The 24475-nt window shown below is 41.5% G+C and overlaps 1 protein-coding gene across 1 annotated transcript in view; it reads left to right on the top strand.

The window, feature by feature from the left end:
- The window catches only part of FAM210A (family with sequence similarity 210 member A), a 77786-nt gene that overhangs the window by 44609 nt on the left and 8702 nt on the right, over positions 1–24475 (top strand). The gene's annotated exons all lie outside the window — the stretch shown is intronic.

The raw sequence follows: 24475 nt of genomic DNA, 5'->3' as shown, positions 1-24475 counted from the left end.
GAATAAGGCCTACAGAAGGATTGTCTGCTAAGAGCATTAATGCACACATTTGGCAAAAATAATTGTGCTTGCTTATGGACAGGTCTTTAGCAGCTGAATCTTCTGACTTCCATCTTGCCTAAACATTAATGTGTTAACTCTTGCATAGGCAGCATCATCTGTTAATGTGGCATAGCATTAATGTGCTTTACACAGCTACTTATATGGTTAAAAGAAACTGTAAGGGCCCTGTTCACATTGCTCCATGCTAAATGCCTGTTTTAGTGTGCGGTCAGTTGTCAGCTGCAGTAAGCCACTGTGTGGGGGTGGAGTGATGCACGTTTTTTTATTTTATAACTTTTTTGAAGTGCACAAAGTTGCACTTCATTCACATCTCTGCACAGCAGCACAGTGCGTTGCTCTGCTGTGCAGTGACATGCAGTGCCTACCTGTGTGTTGCAGTAAAATGCAGCCGGCTTCATTGCAGTGCAAACGGGACACATAGGAAACATGTTTTCTATGTGCCCTAGCTGTGCCGTGTTTATCCAATGCGCAAAATGCCAGTTACTGTACTATGTGTCAACAAGCCCTAAGTCAATTATGGCATACAACTTAAAGTTTACAAAACATCACACAAATTTGGAGCTGGGCAATGCATTAAGATTGTCTGTATTATCATGTTGACTTACCTTTCTTGGAACAAACTTTTGTTAGAAAATGTTTCCCCAAAGGCTTAAGCATCCCATAGATGACTCCATTTTCTCTCCCTCCACTACGGGTGAAAGGAAAGAAAATCACTAGATTCCCCCATCTGCACAGTCAGTGTTGATGGGGGAATGCCTCCCGCAATGCTATTGTGTTCTGCCAGTGGGGAGTGCACGGCCTTCCTGGCCAGCAGAGCCGCCGGCAGTAATTGAATGTAAAAAAAAACTCATGGATCGAATCTAGGCTCGTCCCTGCTGAACTGAGCAGATGCCTTGCAGCACTGGAGTCCCCTCGGTTCAAATTCCTTCTAGGACATTTGCATGTTTTTCCCATGTTGCCTCCAAGTACTCTGGATTTCTCCCACACTTCACAGACCTGCCAGTAGGTTAATTGGTTTCTGTCTACTGTGTATTGGTCCTTGTATATGTGCATGTAAGAGAGAGACCTTAGATTGCAATCTCTTTTAGGCAGGGACTGATGTAAATGAATACTGTGTAAAGTTTGTCATGAATTGAAGGTGTCAAATAAATGCCTGTAGTAGTACTGTAAAGCTAAAGTTTTACACTTGAACAAAATAGTTTTTTTTTCTTTTCCTTTGAGTAGTGAAAAATTAGAACTTTGATCAGATTTAAAAATCTGTCTGTTTCCCCATAGAGGAGATTTTATTCTTTTCTGATACTTGTTACATAGACAGGAGGTAAGGGTAATCTCTTAAATTAAATTCTGATATAGGTTATTAAATGTTCTCATAGTAAATTTTGATTTTTTTTTTTTTTTTTTGCTGCTGTGTTTATGCTGGGGGATTTAGGCTTCATGTACACAGGACGTTTTTACAACCTCTCCTGAACGATTTAACTTGACAGATAGTAACCCACATTTAAAAAAACCTCCATTTTGCCGCATTTACATGCCATGTTTGCGTTTAGAACCGTTTAAAAAAAAAAAAATTTTTTTTTTTTTTTTTTTTGTTTTCTTTAAATGGCCAAAAATGAAAAACGCCTATAGACAAAATGCGGGTTACTGCGTTTGGCGTCTGAAACGTCGGAAACTTTGGCCTTCAAAAAAAGGCCTATAAACTCAACTGCCTAAAAATGACAGTAAACAAACCTGTGTACATGAACACATAAGATAACATTGAATGAGTTCAGGGGCAGCTGAAAAAAGTGTCTAACTGCCTCTGAACGTCCGTTTAGCAGCAGCGTACATGGGGGCCTTACACTTTCTGCTGTGTGACACCTTCACATTGAAAGTAGGGAGATTTTCCATCACTTTCTGTTTTGTCAAATAGACAGGAAAGTTCTCCAAATGGAAACCTGAACAGCAGTAAAAATTTGAGGCTGACATTTAAAACCTTATGTAGGACATGTAACCCTTGTATGCTCTATCTAAAACTAAAAAAAAAAAAAAGTTTTTAACTGGAGTTGAGCTTTAATCGAATGCTTAAAGTGTATCCGAATCTAACATTTTTTTTTTTTTTATTTTGCAGCTTGCCAATGGCTGCATTGATTTTCTCCTTTATTTGCCCCAGTAGCTTACTGCTGTTGTACAATGACATCATTATAATGTATCTGTAGAGGAGCAGCGTGTCACCCAAGAGCAGGACACCTCCCCTTCATCTGCATAACATGAAGGAGGTGTTCTGTAGCCCTATCACTTGATTCTTTGAAATAACTTCAGAGACCCTCACTGAATATCTAACAGTATCAATAGGTATATCTTCTTGGTAAAGTACAGGACACAAGCAGAGTATTCCTACACCATGGATTATAGGTGTGTACCGTCAGCTTATTGGACACTGACAAAGCTTTTGCATATACGCCCCCTGGGAGCTCTCCTAAATCCCTACCCCATTCCGTGAGTTCTCATTTTTGTACTAGTGTCTGAAGGTGATGGACCTTTTTGTCTTTCTCACAGAGATAATCACCCTTAGCTTAATTATTTTTCTTTTATAATTTTATCTTCCAATTCTTCAATCAAGTCCCCACTGTCTTCTAATGCCAACATAAAAGCAGTGTATCCGGATAAGGGCAATGTTGGCAAAACCTTGGGAGCCTTTCCTGTACACCATGCTGTTGGGAAGGCCTTTTTAATATTGCTTTGGGCACTGGATCCTGCATGGGTGCTCACCTTATGTCAGTCCTAGAGAACAAAGACACAGAAGGAAATGAACAGGTTATTGAGATAGTATTGAAGGAAGCTGCGGAAGATATTTCTTCACCAGATTGTCACTACTGTGCATCCGAAAAGTATTCAGAGCGCTTCACTTTTTCCACATTTTGTTTTCTTACAGCCTTCTCCCAAAATGGATTAAATTCATTATTTTCCTCAAAATTCTACAAACGATACCCCTTAATAATAACGTAAAAGACGTTTGTTTGAAATCTTTGCAAATTTATTAAAAATAAAAAACAAAATCACATGTACAGTGCCTTGAAAAAGTATTCATACCCCTTGAAATTTTCCACATTTTGTCATGTTACAACCAAAAACATAAATGTCTTTTATTGTAATTTTTCTCGTGAAAGACCAACACAAAGCTGCACATAATTGTGAAGTGGAAGGTAATTGATAAATGGTTTTCAAATTTATTGAACCTTAGTGAACAAACGGCATCATGAAGGCCAAGGAACACACCAGACAGGTCAGGGATAAAGTTGTGGAGAAGTTTAAAGCAGGGTTAGGTTATAAAAAAATATCGCAAGCTTTGAGCAGGGTTAGGTTATAAAAAAAATCCCAAGCTTTGAACATCTCATGGAGCACTATTCAATCCATCATCCAAAAATGGAAAGTATGGCACAACGGCAAACCTACCAAGATATGGCCATCCACCTAAACTGACAGGCCTGGCAAGGAGAGCATTAATCAGAGAAGCAGCCAAGAGGCCCATGGTAACTCTGGAGGAGCTGCAGAGATCCACAGCTCAGGTGGGAGAATCTTTCCACAGGACAACTATTAGTTGTAACACAAATTTGGCCTTTATGGAAGAGTGGTAAGGAAAAAGCCTTTGTTTAAAGAAAGCCATAAGAAGTCCCATTTGCAGTTTGTAAAAAGCCATATGGGGGACACAGCAAACATGCGGAAGAAGGTGCTCTGGTCAGATTAGACCAGAACTGAACTTTTTGGCCTAAAAGCAAAACGCTATGTGTGGCAGAAAACGAACACTGCACATCACCCTGAACACACCATCATGGTGTGGCAGCATCATGTTGTGGGGATGCTTTTCTTCAGCAGGGACAGGGAAGCTGGTCAGAGTTGATGGGAAGGTGCATGGAGCCAAATACAGGGCAACCTTAGAAGAAAACCTGTTTGGGTCTTCAAAAAACTTGAGACTGGGGCAGAGGTTCACCTTCCAGCAGGACAACGACCCTAAACATACAATGGAATGGTTTAGATCAAAGCATAGTCATGTTTTAGAATGGCCCAGTCAAAGTCCAGACCTGGATCCTATTGAGAATCTGTGGCAAGACTTGAAAAATGTTGTTCACAGATGCTCTCCATTTAATCTGACAGAGCTTGAGCTATTTTGCAAAGAAGAATGGACAAAAATGTCACTCTCCTAGATGTGCAAAGCTGATAGAAACATACCCAAATAGACTTGCTGCTATAATTGCAGCGAAAGGTGGTGCTACAAAGTATTGACTCAGGGGGGCTTAATACAAATGCATGCCATACTTTTCACATATTTATTTGTAAAAAATTTTGAAAACATTTATCATTTTCCTTCCACTTCACTATTATGTGCCACTTTGTGTTGGTCTATCAAATAAAATTCCAATAAAATACATTTACTTTTTTGGTTGTAACATGACAAAATGTAGAAATTTTCAAGGGGTACAAATACTTTTTCAGGGCACTGCACATAAGTATTCACAGCCTTTGCCATGACACTCAAGATTGAGCTCAGGTGCATCCTGTTTCCACTGATCATCCTCGTTATGTTTCTTCAATTTGATTGGAGTCCGCCTGTGGTAAATTCAGTTGATTGGACATGGTTTGAAAAGGCACACACCTGTCTATATAGGGTCCCTCAGTTAAAAGTGCATGGCAGTTGTCAGCACAACCCAAGCCGTGAATTCCAAGGAATTGTCTGCAGACCTCCGGGACAGGATTGTATCGAGGCACAGATCTTGGGAAGGGTACAAAAAAATATCTGCAGCATTGATGGTCCCAATAAGCACAGTGGCCTCCATCATCTGTAAAATGGAAGAAGTTTGGAACCACCAGGACTCTAACTAGAGCGGGCCGCCTGGCCAAACTGAGCGATGAGGGAAGAAGGGCCTTAGTCAGGGACGTGATCAAGAACCTGATGGTCACTCTGACAGAGCTCCAGCATTTCTCTGGAGAGAGGAGAACCTTCCAGAAGAACAACCATCTCTGCAGCACTCCACCAGTCAGGCCTGTATGGTAAAGTGGCCAGACGGAAGCCACTCTAGTAAAAGTCACATGACAGCCTGAAGTTTGCAAAAAGGCACCTGAAGGACTCTCAGACCATGAGAAACAAAATTCCCTGGTCTGATGAAACAAAGATTGAACTCTTTGGCCTGAATGGCAAGCGCCATGTCTGGTGGAAACCAGGCACTGCTCATCACCTGGCCAATACCATCCCTACAGTGAAGCATTGTGGTGGCAGCATCATGCTGTGGGCATGTTTTTCAGCAGCAAAAACTGGGAGACTAGTCAGGATCGAGGGAAAGATGACTGCAGCAATGTTCAGACACATCCTTGATGAAAACCTGCTCCAGAGCACTCTGGACCTCAGACTGGGTTGAAGGTTCCTCTTCCAATAGGACAACAACCCTAAGCACACAGCCAAGATAACGAAGGAGTGGCTTGTAGAATTATGAAGAAAATTATTAATTTAATCCATTTTGGAATAAGGCTGTAACATACCATAACAAAATGTGGAAAAAGTTTGTACCCTTTGGGTACAAAGAGACTAGCAAACTCCTGCAAAACATTCTCTGGTCATGGATAGATGGCATAGATAGAATATGCAGTCTGACAATTGGGTCACGCAAATCATTTTTGAATGATCTTTCAAAATCTTTGCTGTACTATAACGAGTGGAAAAAGCTTGCAAAGAAGTGGGCTATTCCTGTGGTTGATCCTACTGTCTCTGCTCTAAACAAACAGCTCCCTCAGCTCTCGCCACAATTTCATGTCAAACTGCAGCTATCTGGAATAGGGCAATAAACATCCAAATTTGCCCTATATTACAGAATCGTGCCGTTACAGATTAATTACAGCTCTGCTTTTCTGTGTGGATGCCCTAGAACATATGTTTTGAGACAAATTTCCAGAATGGCTCTAATTTCAACTCACATTTACAGAATCTTATGGCTAAAAGCTTGGACAGGGGAAGCTGCTTGCAAAAGGCACCTCACACTTATTGCTTTCTGAGAAAGATGTCTGGTGAGGCCCTTGACCAATTCATCAATGAGGTCACAAGTAGGAATGTTTTACTTCCACAGCGGAACTTCCCAAAAAAAAACCTCCTCAGGAGCTCCTAGCTCCTCTAAATGCATAGCACCTGTCTGCTCTAACCAGGCTTGAACTTCAAAACCTACCATGGATATAAAAAGTCTACACACCCCTGTTAAAAAATGGCAGGTTTCTGTGATGTAAAAAAACGAGACAAAGATAAATCATTTCAGAAGTTTTTCCACCTTTTAATGTGACCTATAAAATGTACAACTCAGTTGAACAACAAACTGAAATCTTTTAGGTGGAGGAAAGTAAAAATAAAAAAATAAAATATGGTTGCATAAGTGTGCAGACCCTTAAACTAATACTTTGTTGAAGCACCTATTGATTTTATTACAGCACTCAGTCTTTTGGGTATGAGTCTATCAGCATGGCACATCTTGACGTGGTAATATTTGCCCACTCTTCTTTGCAAAAACACATTAAATCGGTCAGATTGCGAGGGCATCTCCTGTGCACAGCTCTCTAAAGATCACCCTATAGATTTTCAATCAGATTCAGGTCTGGGCTCTGTCTGAGCCATTCCAAAGCTTTAATCTTCTTCTGGTGAAGCAATTCTTTTGTTGATTTGGATGTATGCTTTGGGTCGTTATCATGCTGAAAGATGAAGTTCCTCTTCGTGTTCAGCTTTCTAGCAGAAGCATGAAGGTTTTGTGCCAATATTGACTGGTATTTGGAATTGTTCATAATTCCCTCTACCTTGACTAAGGCCCCTGTTCTAGCTGAAGAAAAACAACTAATATGATTGTAAGAGCTTACATTCTCAAAGAGAAATCATCTCCCTGGAGTACAGGACACAGACCCTGCTCTCTTCTATTCCTTGGTTTGGTCTCCATTGCTTCTACAAAATTGAAGCCCAGTGGAGGTGACAGCTTCCTGATGGGCTCGCTCAGGTGGGTTCGGACTAGAATCTGAACACACCTGAGCTTATCCCTACTATTTACTATGCTACACTAGATACTTTGGTAAAGTCACTTCATGCTCCACAGAGAAGTCCAGAGAAAATCATTTTGTCTTGTGTTTGTTTATTTTAAAATTTACATAAAAGCACAACATCACTATTTCTCTGTACCGTCCTAAACTATTAAACCTTCAATATTATAATTTTGGGCATACAATGTCTATATCAGGCTGAAACTAAAACTTAATTTCACTTCCTGTATCAGAGGTATATGGTTAGAGTCTATATATGCTTAAATAATTTACTCCGCTTTTGTTGAGAAAAAAAGCAAACCCTTCCTGCTGAATTTGCATTGCAGGGATTTTAACAACATTTGTAGCAGATTCCCACCTTTTTGTGACTGAAGAAATTGCTATTTTTTTCAACAGATTGCATACTTATTCTCAGTGCACTCACTTGGTCCATTATTATTCTTCTGATGCACTTTGTGTGTACTAATAGGGAAAGCTGCAATGTCTGTGTCCCTGTAGAAGTGAATAACCCTTGGAGATGATCTCACCAAAATTTCTTTTGCAGGGGGTGCCTAATACCTGTTTTTATCCTAGTGTAGACTTCTGGGAAAATCAGTCAGACAATTGCAGAAGCAGAAAATGCCATTTTTGGAGGTGTTCTTTACACCAGCTGTGTATAAAACACCTCCAGGTATCCATATTGTATATAATTTTGCATAGAATTACATCACTGCAGATTGAAAAGGAAAGGTATTTTTTTTTTTTTAATTAACATTAAATTACAACATGGCTTGTGTAGCAATTCTATATGCTGTATTTTTCCCACAAAAGTGAAGTTACCCTTTAAATATTCAAAGCTAAAACTTTTTTTTTCTCTTTTTCTAATGCTGGGTACATACGTTTCTGCTAAACAGGCCGACGTTCAGAGAATGTGTACAGCAGCTTGTCCGACAGAAGCCAGTCTCACAACCAGCTTCTGTCGAATGGGCAAAGCTGGAAAACCAGCTCCTGACCAGCAGCCGGTAACCGCTGGCAGCCATTGGCTGATCACTATCTCAGAGGGTGAGATTGCTGCACTGACATCGCATAGTTAGTAAGGTAACTTGAAAGAAAAAACTTTAACGTGTATTAGACTTAAAGTGGGAGCTCGGCGACCAATCCTTTTTTTTTTTTTTTTTTTTTATTTCATTGAGACACTTTGCTAATCCCAAAATAATACTCACAGTTTGGGTGTAATATTTCCGCCTCTGTCTGCTTTCGTACTGAAGAATAACTTAAAAAATGTGATGCTGGCTGTTAAAAATTTGAGTGGAACCTCGCTTTAACTTTGAGTGGATGTGGTTGGGGTTAAAAGCCCTGTCTGTTTTTTTTGGTTTGTTTTTTGCTGTCTGAATCTTACTAGAGGTAACACATTCTCTTTATTTGTCCCAAATACTGATTATAACATTTTAAAGGTCATCACTGCAACAGGTATAAACAGGAAATGTTCCAGTAGGGACTTATCTGTTCCATTGACATTCCTGTTTTATCTTCAGCACAGAAAGTAAAGAGAAATCTCCGCAATGGGATAAACCACCAAAAAGGTTTTGAACATTCACTGCTGTATCAAGTTTTGTCTTTAGATATAGGCCCCCAATGACACACCCACAACAGCAGAACCACACAAATAGCATGTGCATGAACTGTATGTCCTTGCAGTCTCATCCTATTACTAGTAGCACTCTACCCTTACAGCAAGTCTTGTGACTGTGCTGGAGTATCAAAGAATGCCAACATGCTTGAAACCCTCCATCCATTTTTTTGTTTTCTTTCATTTTATTTTAGTTGGCATCAAATTTATATGTAGGGAACAAACTGGCCCAACCATTTACAAAAGAAAAACAGAAAATAGTCAGGGTCATGCATTATCTGATGTCAAGGATTAAGAAACTTCTGTGCTTGCAAGGGAGACTAGCAACAAATTCCAGATCTCATGAAATTTGATAGGGTAGCCCTGCCATTGTAAATCATTTTAGGTTTGAGGAGATCCACATTGATTAGGCTACATACTTGTGCTAGTGTTGGAGGGTTAGGACACCTCCAGTAGACTAGTTTTCCTTGTTTAGAGAAGTATTAGGCAGAACACAATGCGTTCACGTGTTAGGTCCTTTTACATGGGCATTCCGTTCATTATTATTATTATACAGGATTTATATAGCGCCAAGAGTTTACACAGCGCTTTACAATATAAAAAGGGAGACAATACAGTTATAATACAATAAAATATAAGAGGATTGAGAGGGCCCTGCTCAGAAAAGCCTCCCCGTTCTTCATTTGTTCATCTTCATGTGCAAAACGAATAGTAGTTCGTTCCTGTTGGCTTGCAAATGAAAATGGATGATCATCCATTTACATCCACCAACATCCATGTCTGTTCCGATCCAGTTTTTTTTTTTTTTCTTTTTATAGCAGAGTTCTGCTAAAAATAACATATTAAAAGTCAGCAGCTACAAATACTGCAGCTGCTGACTTGTAATAATCAGACACTTACCTGTCCCAGGGTCCAGCAATGTGGGGGAGCGAAGCCCCGCTTGTCTCCCCCTCCTCTCTGCGACGCCGGCATTGTAAGTGTGGGCGCCCGGCTGTGGCTTCAGAGCCGGGCACCCACTGCGCATGCGCAGGCCACGCCGTGTATAAAACACCTCCAGGTATCCATATTGTATAGAATTTTGCATAGAATTACATCACTGCAGATTGAAAAGGAAAGGGGTTTTTTTTTTTTTTTTTTTTAATTAACATTAAATTACAACATGGCTTGTGTAGCAATTCTATATGCTGTATTTTTCCCACAAAAGTGGAGTTACCCTTTAAATATTCAAAGCTAAAACTTTTTTTTTCTCTTTTTCTAATGCTGGGTACATACGTTTCTGCTAAACCGGCCGACGTTCAGAGAATGTGTACAGCAGCTTGTCTGACAGAAGCCAGTCTCACAACCAGCTTCTGTCAAATGGACAAAGCTGGAAAACCAGCTCCTGACCAGCAGCCGGTAACCGCTGGCAGCCATTGGCTGATCACTATCTCAGAGGGTGAGATTGCTGCACTGACATCGCATAGTTAGTAAGGTAACTTGAAAGAAAAAACTTTGTGTATTAGACTTAAAGTGGGAGTTCGGCGACCAATCTTTTTTTTTTTTTTTTTTTTTTTTAGGTCATTGAGACACTTTGCTAATCCCAAAATAATACTCACAGTTTGGGTGTAATATTTCCGCCTCTGTCTGTTTTCGTACTGAAGAATAACTTAAAAAATGTGATGCTGGCTGTTTCCATCTTGCTTGTGGGCATGTGAAGCCCACAAGCATTGATTTCCTGGATGCAGTGAATGCTGTTCATTCACAGCTTGTTCACGCGCATGATCATTGTTTCCGCACTGAATCTTGGGAAGCCTGACACTAAGCTCCCAGGAGACAGTGCGGCGCCGGGGAAAGGCAATAAACACGCCTACGCCCATGGGAGGAGAGACAGGAAGTGCCACAATAAAGTACAATATAAAGGTAATTACAGCGATAAAAAAAAATTTCGTGCGGGATTTGAACATCTATGCAATTAACTTAAGTTAAAAATTTGAGTGGAACCTCACTTTAACTTTGAGTGGATGTGGTTGGGGTTAAAAGCCCTGTTGCAAGGGAGACTAGCAACAAATTCCAGATCTCATGAAATTTGATAGAGTAGCCCTGCCATTGTAAATCATTTTAGGTTTGAGGAGATCCACATTGATTAGGCTACATACTTGTGCTAGTGTTGGAGGGTTAGGACACCTCCAGTAGACTAGTTTTCCTTGTTTAGAGAAGTATTAGGCAGAACACAATGCGTTCACGTGTTAGGGCCTTTTACATGGGCATTCCGTTCATCTGTTCATTTGTTCATCTTCATGTGCAAAACGAACAGTAGTTCATTCCTGTTGGCTTGCAAATGAAAATGGATGATCATCCATTTACATCCACCAACATCCATGTCTGTTCCGTTCCAATTTTTTTTTTTTTTCTTTTTAAAGCGGAGTTCTGCTAAAAATAAAATATTAAAAGTCAGCAGCTACAAATACTGCAGCTGCTGACTTGTAATAATCAGACACTTACCTGTCCCAGGGTCCAGCGATGTGGGGGAGCGAAGCCCCGCTTGTCTCCCCCTCCTCTCTGCGACGCCGGCATTGTAAGTGTGGGCGCCCGGCTGTGGCTTTAGAGCCAGGCACCCACTGCGCATGCGCAGGCCACGCCGTGACTGGCCGGACAATCATCTGGGACCTGTGACGTGTCCCAGATGATTGCCCAGAGGGAGGGGGGAGAGGTGATCTCCCTTCCGGTGCTGCGGTGCGCCGGGAGGAAGTGGGAGCTGGGACCCTCTGAAAAGAGGGTACTGGCTCCCCCCACAAAAAAATGACATGCCATATGTGGCATGTCAGGGGGTCACCTCCCTTAAAGCGGAAGTTCCATTTTTGGGTGGAACTCTGCTTTAACCACTTCCCACCTGGCCTATAGCAAAATGATGGCCGGGCAGGGGTTTCTTTGTTCTGACTGGACGACACATGTTCGAAACAAGCCACTTGTGCGCACCCCCGGGGACCCGCAGCATCGGTGGTGTGTCCCATGGTAAAGAGCCTATAACATAGGCTCTTTACCATGTTATTAGTCCAATTACAGTTGATCTCAGTGTAAAATAGGAAGTGCTGGTTATTGGCATTCTTCTCCTCAGGCTGAGCGGAGGAGAGCCGATAAGCGGCTTTCCTCAGTGCAGAACATCTGCACTGATAATCAGTGCAGCCCCTTCAGTAGTGCCTATCAGTGCCGCCAATTGGTGCTTATCAGTGCTGCGTATTAGTGCCTCCTCATCAGTGCAGCCTCATTAGCTCACATCCGTGAAGGAGAAAAATTACTTATTCCCAAAATTTTATAACCGAAACTAAAAAAAAGTTTGTGTTGTTTCTAAATTTTTGGTCTTTTTTTCGTTTATCAAAAAATAAAAGAAAACTGTGGTGATTAAGTACCACCGAAAGAAAGCTCTATCTGACTTAAAAAAAAATTATAACAATTTTATTTGGGTACAGTGTTGCATGACTGCGCAATTATTTGAAATGCGACAGCGCTAAAAGGTGTAATTTGGCCTGGGCAGGAAGGGGGTAAAAGTGCCCTGTATTGAAGTGGTTAAGAAAGAACAAGGCTCCATCCTTTCAGTTTAGGCAGATTTGAATGGATGCTGTCCACTCCATTTATGCCCATTTCTAGACAAAAAAAAAAACAAACATTTTTTGTTTATACTTTTTTAACAGGGTTGACCCAAGAAACTGGCACCACATCATTATATAGGTTATTATTTTATAGGTTAGAGAAAGGGGAAAAATGTGGACTTTTGACGCACCCACTTGACTCTAATTACTAGTTGCAAAAATTCATCAGTTTGGTAAACCTATAAATCGGTTAAAATAACATCCAATATATTTGTTAAAATATGATGCCTGCCTTTGATAACCCATGTAAACGAATCGCCTAATTCATGCAAATTGCAGTGAGGGAAAAAAGAGCCCAAAATTAACCCGCTTGATCGTTTTTCTGGTGACCCCCATACAGTGAGGGAAAAAAAGTATTTGACCCCCTGCTGATTTTGTACATTTGCCCACTGACAAAGAAATGATCAGTCTATAATTTTAATGGTAGGTTTATTTTAACAGTGAGAGAGAGAAATAACAAAAATATCTAAAAAAAAAAAAAACACATTTCAAAAAGTTATAAATGGATTTGGTTTTTAATGAGTGAAAGAAGTATTTGACCCCTTTGCAAAACATGACTTATAGTATTCAGTGGCACAACTCTTGTTGGCAATTACAGAGGTCAGACGTTTCTTGTAGTTGGCCACCAGGTTTGCACACATCTCAGGAGGGATTTTGTCCCACTCCTCTTTGCAGATCCTCTCCAAGTAATTAAGGTTTTAAGCCTCGAACCTTCAGCTCCCTCCACATATTTTCTATGGCTAGGCCACTCCAGGACCTTGTTGTGCTTCTTTTTGAGCCACCCCTTTGTTGCCTTGGCCATGTGTTTTGGGTCATTGTCATGCTGGAATATTATATAATATAATATATAATATTATATATAATGGAATATAATATATATCCACGACCCATTTTCAATGCCCTGGCTGAGGGAAGAAGGTTCTCGTTCAAGATTTGACGGTATATGGCCCCAGCCATCCTCTTTGATGCGGTGAAGTTGTCCTGTCCCCTTAGCAGAAAAACACACCCAAAGCATAATGTTTCCACCTCCATGTTTGATGGTGAGGATGGTGTTCTTGGGGTCATAGGCAGCATTCCTCCTTTTCCACACACGTTGAGTTGATGCCAAGTTCTCCTCTGAATCATTTAGATTTTCATTAGCAAACTTCAGGTGGGCCTGTACATGTGCTTTCTTGAGCAGGGGGACCTTGCAGGCGCTGCAGGATTTCAGTCCTTCACGGCGTAGTGTGTTACTAATTGTATTCTTGGTGACTATGGTCCCAGCTGCCTTGAGATCATTGACAAGATTCTCCCGTGTAGTTCTGGGCAATTTCTCATGATCATTGAAACTCCACGAGGTGAGACCTTGCATGGAGCCCCAGACCGAGGGAGATTGCCAGTTATTTTGTGTTTCTTCCATTTGTGAATAATCAGACCAACTGTTTTCACCCTCTCACCAAGTTGCTTGGCGATGGTCTTGTAGCCCATTCCAGCCTTGTGTAGATCTACAGTCTTGTCTCTGACATCCTTGGACAGCTCTTTGGTCTTGGCCATGGTGGAGACTTTGGAATCTGATTGCTTCCGTGGACAGCTGTATTTTATTCAGGTAACAAGTTGAGATTAGGAGCACTCCCTTTTAAAAGAGTGCTCCTAATCTCATCTGGTTACCTATATAGAAGACACCAGGGAGCCAGAAATCTTGCTGATTGATAGGGGATCAAATACTTATTTCACTCATGAAAATGCAAATCAATTGATAACTTTTTTGAAATGCGTTTTTCCAGATATTTTTGTTGTTTTTCTGTCTCTCTCTGTTAAAATAAACCCACCAAAAAAATTATAGACTGATCATTTCTTTGTCAATGGGCAAACGTACAAAATCAGCAGAGGATTAAATGCTTTTTTCCCTCACTGTATAGCTATTGAACATTCATGGTTTACAACTCCCAATAATTTTAGGTCGTACAACATAGGCTGTGTAGGATAGATTGTTTCTCGGTATGTGCTATAACAGTAAAAGAATAACGCATTTCAGAATTATTGCATAGCATTGACGGGAGAGACTGAAGAGTAAGGATGAGCTCCGGCGTGTTCGCAAGCTGCACGTGTGGAGCCCGCCAGGAAGTCGGCAATGCACTGCGCTAATCACAGGCAGTAAAACATTTCCCGATCTCTGCAGCCGCACATCGGGAAATGTCTCACTGCTTGTGATTAGCGCTGTGCAGTGTCGAGTTCCTGGCAGGCTCGGCACGTGCAGCTTGCAAACACGCCAGAGCTCATCCTTACTGAAGAGAGAGGCCCCCAAGGAAGAGATTGCAGGAGAGCATGTAATCAGTGCTGCAACAGTATTTGCTGTCTTAACCACTTCAGCCCCGGAAGGATTTACCCCCTTCCTGACCAGAGCACTTTTTGTGATTCGGCACTGCGTCGCTTTAACTGACAATTACGCGGTCGTGCGACGTGGCTCCAAAACAAAATTGATGTCCTTTTTTTCCCACAAATAGAGCTTTCTTTTGGTGGTATTTGATCATCTCTGTGATTTTTATTTTTTGCGTTCTAAACTAAAAAATAGCGATAATTTTGAAAAAATCTCATTATTTTTTACATTTTGCTATATTAAATATCCCAAAAAAATATAAAAGAACGTTTTTTTCCTCAGTTTAGGCCGATACGTATTCTTCTACATATTTTTGGTAAAAAAAAATCGCAAAAAGCGTTTATTGATTTGTTTGCGCAAAAGTTATAGCGTTTACAAAATAGGGGATAGTTTTATGGCATTTTTATTAATAATTTTTTTTTTTTTTTTACTAGTAATGGCGGCAATCAGCGATTTTTATTGTGACTGCAACGTTATGGCGGACATGTCAGACATTTTTGACACATTTTTGGGACCATTGTCATTTATACAGCAATCGGTGCTATAAAAATGCATTGATTCCTGTATAAATGACACTGGCAGTGAAGGGGTTAACCGCTAGGGGGCGGGGAAGGGGTTAAATCAGTACTGGGAGTGATTACTAACTGTAGGGGGGATGGGCTGTGTATGTGACGTCACTGATCTCTGCTCTGATGACAGGGAGCAGAGATCCAGTGACACTGTCACTAGGCAGAACGGGGAGATGCTGTTTACATCAGCATCTCCCCGTTTGTCCTCTCCATGAGGCGATCGCGGGTATCCCCGCGGCGATCGAGTCCGCAGGACCCGCGACCCGACTTACGGAGCTTGTGGCGCGCGCGCACACTGCGGCAAATTCAAAGTAACGTACGGGTACGTTACTTTGCGCAGCCGTGCCATTCTGCTGACGTAAATGTACAGGAGCCGGTCGGGAACCGGTTAATACATCTATAGGGCAAACAAGGGGTAATTTGTGTAGCATTGGACAACCCGTGGTTTTAAAATCTATAGGTAGGGATCCAGAATCAATTATCTGTAGGAAAAAAATCCTAAATTGCTTTGACCAGTCCTTATTTCTACAGGAAAGAAAGAGGGGAAAAAACAATATATGAATAATCTTAGCAATCTAGTGATAGTTTTACTGTTCTATGTCTATAATATTCCTACTGGGTACATACTTTCTAGGGAGGTAGAACCCCAGTGTTACCAGCAAGTGTAGCAGAGTATCTTAGTACAAAGATCATATTTATTAAAAGGCAGAAATCCATCATATATGTAAATGAATGGAGAAGGTAGAAGGTTAATACCTATACTTTTTGCAAAAAAAAGTGTGCCCAAGTCATTCTGCTATAGAGCAGCCTCTACCCAGCGTTCCCCCTAACTTGGCGACTGTAATAAATCCATTGATATGCCTAGGGCACTGCGGTCAATGCCATGGGTGCTTTTGCCTGGCATTCATTGTGTTTGGTCTGGGTGATTAAGTGAAAAGTACACCTTAGCTAGGAGAAGAGCTAAAACTTCTAAAAAATCTGTCAGGATACCATCTAAGCCAGGTGTCTTATTAGAGGCTAGGGAAAAATGTGTCTAGTGATTGTTGTTTGACTTGAGTAAGCTGTGGTGAAGATAGAGGGAGTTGTTGTCTGTTAGATGTTCTTAGATCCCTTTCACACCGAGCTGCCTATAGCGTCGACGGTAAAACGCTGCTATTTTTAGCTGCGTTTTACCGTCGGATTTGCGGCGCATTTTGGCTTTTACCCCCACTAGCGGCCAAGAAAGGGTTAAAACTGCCCACAATGCGCCGCAATAGCGGCGTTTTGCTGGCGGTATCCCAGCGCTGCCCCATTGATTTCAATGGGGAGCAGCGGTGGAGGAGCGGTAAAACACACCGCTCCTTCACCGCTACAAAGAAGCTGCTGGCAGGACTTTTCCTGACGTCCTGCCAGCGCACTGCCCGAGGGCTTTCACACTGGAAACAATGGAGCAGCTGTTTGAGGGCGGATTGCAGGCGCTATTTTTAACGCTATAGCGCCTGCAAAACGCTCTTGTGTGAAAGGGGTCTTAGAACTGAGCAAAAGCATTGTTAACTTCCAGGGGGTCTGAGAGAATGGTCCCATCTGAATGAAGGATAGCAGTATTGGGGTGTTCTATTCACGCTGCACTGTACCCCAGAGGTGCTGTGCAATGATCTTTGATAAAATACAGACATGCTGCATTTTATCGCAGCGCACTGGAGAGGATCGCATGTCACAGTTCAGTGAAGTGATCACTGTATTAGTGTCACTAGCGATGTCAGTGTCCTTCCCAGCCAGTGTCAGTTAGCTCCAGATTTTCCGCCACACTTTCACAGTCACACTATAAGTCGCTGATCACCGCAATTACTAGTATAGTGCCTGTACGGATCAGTATCTTGATCGTGATCAGAACTATACTAGTGTCACTAAAAACACAATGTTAGGAGGATCAGCCCCCAATCACTGCTACATTTTGGCCTAAATTTATGAAAAAAAATTATTTTATTGGATATGTGTTATATGTAGAAAATTTATTTTTTAAACTTTTGCTGTTTTTTCACTTATATAATAAAAAGTAAAATCCACAGTGTTGATCAAATGGCGCCAAAAGAAAGCTCTATTTGTGCAAGAAAAAAAATGTAATTTGTGTACAGTGTTACATGACTGCGCAATTGCCAGTTAAAGTAGCGCAACACTGATTAGCAACAAATTGCCTAGTCATGAAGAGGGGAAAACTTTTCCAGAGGTGAAGTGGTTAAAGGTTTCCAAAGAAAACCTCCATGTGCATGAGTCTTTTCCAAAAACAGCACCTGCAAAATAATCAATTGCAATCAGCAGCCAGTTTTTATAGCCCAGCAGGCAATTTTACAGAACCAGACGACCTTTACTTCCATTGACTGCATTAAAAAAATCAGTAGAAATCCTCCCAAAACAAACGGTTTTGTAACTAAATAGACCAGTTTCAGCTTGTGCTCCTGATTTCTGGACAGCTAGTAAAAAGTGCATACATACTTTAAACAGAGAAGCATACCCATGTTTTTAGTTTTTCAGTCTATAGTAAAATGTAACACCCACTATTAAGAGAAATGTTTTCTTTCACAGACTATAATGTATTTTACCTTTTTTGTATAGCAAAAAATAGCCATATATGCCTGTTATTTCGTAATGATAAAATTGCAGGTGTGATTATAGTCTAGAGCGCTAAATCTGTCTGAAATGGAGCCGATTTTCGAGTTGCTTACAGCTAAGTTAACCACAGGTTTGAGCATGTTTCCTTATGTCTAGACAGTTAAGCAGGCTTTTCAAGCTTGATCAAAGCTGCTTACTTTTTCAGTACTTAAGTTTGGTACATCCGCCGTTTGTGTACTGTGTGAAAGTAAAAAGTACTGAAACTGATTAGCTTTTAATTAAAGAGGTATATGTAAAGAAAGCCTTCTGATATTTTATGATTAAAATGACTGTAAATGTTTTGTTTTTTTTGTTTGCATTACAATGTACTGTAGTTTAATGTATTTCTATATTTTCAGATTTATATTATAATATCACTGCAGATCAGATACATTATGTCTGAAAACTTAACGTGTCTGGCATAACGTGCACTAGGTAACTAGTCAATGTCTGCACCAGTGTTACTGAATTAGCAACTGTAATGATAATTTCTCTGTAGGTAAATTAACCAGTAGAACGGTGCTATTCACCCACAAATCTTGTTTTGGCCTTTGGCAACTCTGGAGATTCACAGGTTAAAGTGGATGGGCTATTGTCTTTATTCAACCTTTCCTACTATACTATGTAAATTAGGTGGAAAACTGGGTGACTCTGAGTTACTTTTACTTCTTTACCCCCATCCCCATAATTTACCAAGCATTTATTTAGTCAGCCTGTAGCCTTCTTCATAAAGGAGCCCATACTCTATGGCTGAAACTGTAGCCCTTTGGTGTTTTTCATCTGGCACTTAAACCTCACTATTCAGCAGTGGGGGGCTTTTATTTTTAAAGTGGCTTTAATGGAAGTTTCTCTAGCAGTCTATCTCCTACAGCATGTCTCCAACTATACAGTGCATCCAGAAAGTATTCACAGTGCTTCACTTTTTCCACATTTTGTTATGTTACAGCCTTATTCCAAAATGGATTAAATTAATTCTTTTCCTCAAATTTTTACAAACAATACCCCACAATGACAACGTGAAAGAAGTTTCTTTGCAGTCTGACAGCCTTCTTTTGCACTTTATATACTTAAAATGGTTGCAGACCCTTACATATACCTAGTAAAGTGAATGGCATCAGGTGTTACAAATCCTCCTACATGAGTTAAACCTGGTTTTCTGTAGTCTTCTCTTCTTTACATTCGTTCAAAATGCAGAATTCTTGAAGCTTGTCTGAGCTTTCAGGAAAAAGGGAGTGGAGAGCTGAAGTTACACTCTGCAGAGCTCAGTGAGGAGAGTTCTAAGCGCTGAGTGGAGGGAAGGGACACCCCCTTTCACACAGCTCACAGGAACAGAGCTGAGGCTGTCAATCAGTTGGAGTTGTGTCTCCTTTCACCTTTTTTCTTTTGGTGTCAGGAAAACTTGTCAGAAGTGATTCATGCTGATGGCAAAGGAACAAAGCCGCAGACCGAATTGACTCTTTGTGCTCCTAATTGAGACACGTACACACTATAGAGAGATATGCTTTGTTCATATTTATTTCATGTTTGAGGTTTGCAACCACTTAAATTTTGTGTGACTCTTTTCTGAGGTCTATAACACTTGCAAGTTGATAACCACTTGTCTATAGGACATGGGAAACATAAATATGAGGGCAAGTAATATCTGCATGAGGACTGGTGGAGGCAATAGTGAGCCAGAAGAGTCAGTTTTATACACTTACACTTACTCCACTGTGCTCACACTTCAGACACAGGCCAGTTATGGCTTTCTTCTCATGAAATTCTAGGCTAGGTCAGAGCATGGTTATAGTAATATGAAATGTATAGACAACAATTTGAAAGATGGCCAGGCCACAGTTAGGGGCCTTTCACACTGGGGCGGGGGCGGCGTCGGCGGTAAAGTCGGCTATTGTAAGCGGCGCTTTACCGTCGGTATTCGGCCGCTGGGGGGGGGGGGGGGGGTTTACCCCCCGCTAGCGGCCGAGAAAGGGTTAAAAACCACGGGAAAGCTCCTCTGTATAGCCACGCTGTCCCATTGATTTCAATGGGCAGGAGCAGTGAAGGAGCGGTATACACTCCGCTCCGAAGATGCTGCTAGCAGGACTTTTTTTCCCGTCCTGCTAGCACACCGCTCCAGTGTGAAAGCCCTCGGGGCTTTCACACTGGAGAGACAGCAGCAGCTGTTTCGGGTCGGTTTGCAGGCGCTATTATTAGCGCAATAGCGCCTGCAAACCGCCCCAGTGTGAAAGGGCCCTTATGGATGGATAGATATATCTATCATGTATAGCCTACACATACTAAATAATTGTTATAGCCGTTGGCAATAATCACTGGCTCCTCGGGAGGGATTCCCCTGTCAACACTGTGGTTGCTTGAAAGAAAATCGCTCTATGGCCGGCCTAAAACACCTATTTGGAATATCTATAAGTTTTCTTATTTCTTTTGTATCATGATAATCCAAATAAATAGATTACACATAAATGTGATCAGCTTAAAGGGAAACGGAACAAAAAAAGGCAGCCAGAGGACAAAAAACTTGTCACCAGTATAGCCTGTGGTCTCCCTGCAGCTTATCTTTCCAAATGCCTTTACCATGTTTTGTTCTGCACTGTGTTTTTGTGTAGAGGCGCCCAGCTGGGTAGAGATAGGGCTTGGAGAACAGTGAGCAGTACAGCAGTGACATTTCCAAATCTCACAAAAAATCTCCTGACACTAATATTCAGAGGTAGCAATGCCTTGGATCTCACACTGCAGATACACACCTATGTGGTTGTGGGCACAGAATTGTCTAGGTACCTTCACATACCGTAAAGAGTGCTGCTTAGGCACAGTTAAGATTTGTTGATGTTCCCTAAACCATATTAAATCTTCACTTTCTGAGTTTAGTTTCACAACACCGTTAATCATTTTATGTTAATGTTTTATAAACCTTGTGGCCTTTTTATGATGCAGGCAGTTCCAATCACATTGGGCCTAGACACTCATTCACCCTCCAGATCTTACATTGTTTAATGTGAATTTGTACTAGACAAAGAAGACAAATGCCAGAAAAAGATCATTTTATGGCTATACCTTCAATTTTTAAGGTGTTGTAATGGGAGCAAAAATATGAGCAAACGAGCAAGTGCAGTAGGTCCTCCATAAAAATTGGTGACAGATCACTGATAAAATCATTGATTTGTCTTCTCCTCATTCTGGGATACTTGAGGAACCTCTTACCGAGGAAACAGCCTGTGCAGGTTTAGTCTAGTGACCCGCAGACTGTTCAGGCTCTCCAAAAGTTCAGGTGGATCCTAAACCTCCAGAAGTCCACGCTGGAACTGATCCATGACTTGCAGTATTTGGGCCTTCTCTTGGATACAGCCCTCCCCATGGTTTTTCTTTCAAGTTCGAAACTTTGGACTCTCCACTACCTCGTTCAAAGTCAAACTCTGCAGTCCAGGAGCCAACCTTCCCTGCTTTCATGCTTGTGCATGAGCTTCCTGGGCAAACAGGATTGTCGTTGTAATTCAGCAATCCTGTCTCTGTCAGTCAGGCAGTGCCATGGCTGTAGTTTATATCATCCATCAGGAAGAAAACCAAATTTTTAATCTCTAAGAGGCCAAGCAGATTCTGGCTTGGGCGAAACTGCACGCCCATTGTGCACATTCTGGGAGTGGGAAATTGGCAGGAAGACAAGGTCTGCGCTCAGGAGAATAGTATTTTCACCAACAGGTTTTTCAAAAACTTTCACAGGTGGGGGACACCAGACATGGACCTCCTGGTCTCCAGATTCGACCACAAACTTACTGATGTTTGTCTTAGATCCAGGGATCCCCCTAACCTTCACAGTGGATGTCCTGGTGACTCTATTAGATCAGTTTACCCTATTCTATGCCTTTCCCTCCCTGTAACTCCTTCCTGAGAAGGATCAAGATGGGCAGCATTGTGAGGATTTTCATTGCACCAAACTGATCAAGGCAGAATAAAATCTTCTGTTGTAAAGATCATTTACCATCCAGCTTCACAGCTGCTGGCTTTAAAAGCCTGGCTGTTGTAGTCCAGGTTCCAAAAGAGGCCTGCCCAGTTCTGTTATCCCTACGCTTCTCAAAGCTAGGAAATCTACCTCTCACATGGTCTACCGTCATGTCTGGAAAGCATGTTTTGCATTGGGAGAAACAAGGAAACTCAAGAAGTAGTCTATGGGCCAAGTCCTGTCTCCCCCCCCCACCCCACCCCAAGTCTGGGCAGGATCAACACCTAGCCCTGAGTGCCATCCTTTTGAAAGACCACATTATGCTCATTCCCTAGTGAAGACCTTTATTCAGGGTGCTGGTTACCTTGGAATCTCAACCTAGTTCTGTCAGTTCTTCGGAAACAGCCCTTTGGAACTATTAGGGCTATTCCCTTTTCTACCCTTACTTGCAAAGTAGACTTCTCATTGGCATTACATCTGCGGGACAAGTTTAAGAGATAGCTGGCTTCAACTTATAAGGGGTCTTGAGATCTAAGGCCCCTTTTTGCCTCTTACCACCTTAAAGTAGAAGTCCAGCCTAACACTAAAATCCCTGCATCTAGAGAAGCAGGTGGCCAATTGTGTCATAGCACGGAGAGCTATTCAGCCTATTTTGTACCTACTGTATGTCCATACCATTTTATATCTTAGATTGAGAGTCTTTAGGGACTACATTCTAGGCCCTATTGAGGCTGTGTTATGGCCCTTTGAAACCACCATTCGCTCTCTATACCTCTACACCTTGTTTTGACATAGCCTGGCAGAATACAACCCTTTCCCATAGTGGCGCCATTTGGTCCCAGTGCGTACATGTTGGAGACCCTCTTGATCTGTTCCCGGAGACCTCTTTCCACCCTCTTCTGCATTTTCTGTTGGGCTTTTTATGTATGTCTACCTCGATGGCATCTGTATGAATCTTTTGTGTTTTTAATCACTTTGACCAGTGTTGGATCATGGGTTTGAGAACACTACTGTACCTAAATTAATTGGAAAGAGCCACAATTACTCCGAAACGCATAGGTTACGTTCATGCAACTCTCTTTATAAACATTGGAAAGATGTTATGTAAAAATATGGTGCGGTAATATGTACCCCATTCTTTTTACTGTATTTTTTTTTTCTAATGCAAGTATTTGTTACTCTCTTATGCCTTTAAAGTCCCATTATAAAGGGGGGAACTGTGTTTTTCCATATATTATTATTATTATTATACAGTATTTATATAGCGCCAACAGTTTACGTAGCGCTTTACAACTTGAGGGTAGACAGTACAAATACAATACAATTTGATACAGTAGGAATCAGAGGGCCCTGCTCCTTAGAGCTTACAATCTAAGAGGGAAGGTCAAGAGATACAAGAGGTAATAACTGTGGGTGATGTGCTGATTGAGAAGATAAATGTACAGTTGTTAGGTGGGGGCCAGATAGGCTTCTCTGAAGAGATGAGTTTTCAGGGATCGTCTGAAAGTGGATAAAGTAGGAGAAAATCGGACGGATTGGGGTAGAGCATTCCAGAGGATGGGGGAGGCTCTGGAGAAGTCCTGAAGGCGAGCATGGGATGAGGTGACAAGGGAGTTTGAGAGCAGGAGGTCTTGGGAGGAGCGAAGAGAACGATTAGGTTGGTATTTTGTGACTAGGTTAGAGATGTAGCTAGGGGCCAGGTTGTGGATGGCTTTGTAAGTTATAGTTAGTATCTTGAATTTAATTCGGTGACTGAGTGGCAGCCAATGGAGGGATTGGCAGAGGGGTGTGGCAGACGCTGAGCGGTTTGTGTGGTGGATGAGCCTGGCCGCAGCGTTCATGATGGACTGAAGTGGGGATAGCCTATTTAGAGGTAAACCAATGAGGGAGGGAGTTGCAGTAGTCAAGGCGGGAGATGACCAGGGAGTGGATTAGAAGCTTTGTGGTGTCATTGGTTAGGAAGGGGCGTATCTTGGAGATGTTGCGAAGACAGAGGCGGCAAGCTTTGGATAGTGATAGAATGTGGGATAGAAATATTCCAGGCATGTGGCTATAATTTAAGCAGATAAGTGAACCTCCAGTTTTTTGGGGTTTTTTTAATAATTTTTTTTTTTTTTTTTTTAACAATGACATAAGATAAAAAGCTTAAAGCAGTATTAAACCCCAAACCAAAAATGTCATTCTTGCAGCTTACCAATCATTAGATGTGATGGCTGCATTAGCTTTCTTTTTGTTAGGCTCCCCCCCCCCTCTTTATTCTCCTGGTGATCTGGCCAGTAACACACCACCTGTATTAGAGTGCCCCCACTCTGGATGACGGAGAACAGGAGACATCTTTGGACAGCAGCATTTCCAGTCTAGGGGAGGAAAGTGTTAGCTGGACTAGCAGATTTAAATACACTAACAAATTAAAGCCAAACTCCAGTTAATCATTTTATAAGCAGTTACAGCAACAGTTTTTTCCTTTATGGATTAAGGTTTTACTTGAATAAAAGCTGGTAATTTTAAGTAGCCCTGTCGGTGGTAAATGGTTTGCCTCATTCTTGTAACTACTAAATCTGCAAGAGCGCTTGTTCTTTTGAAAAACAGACTTACTGGCTGGTCAAGCAGGCAAAAATAAAGGAAAGCCAACAAAAGTAAACAAATGCAGCC

The sequence above is a fragment of the Aquarana catesbeiana genome, linkage group LG05 (assembly GCF_042186555.1).
Source record: "Aquarana catesbeiana isolate 2022-GZ linkage group LG05, ASM4218655v1, whole genome shotgun sequence".
NCBI lineage: Eukaryota > Metazoa > Chordata > Amphibia > Anura > Ranidae > Aquarana > Aquarana catesbeiana.
Note: the sequence above shows the minus strand (reverse complement) of the source record. Positions and strands in the feature narration are given on the sequence as shown.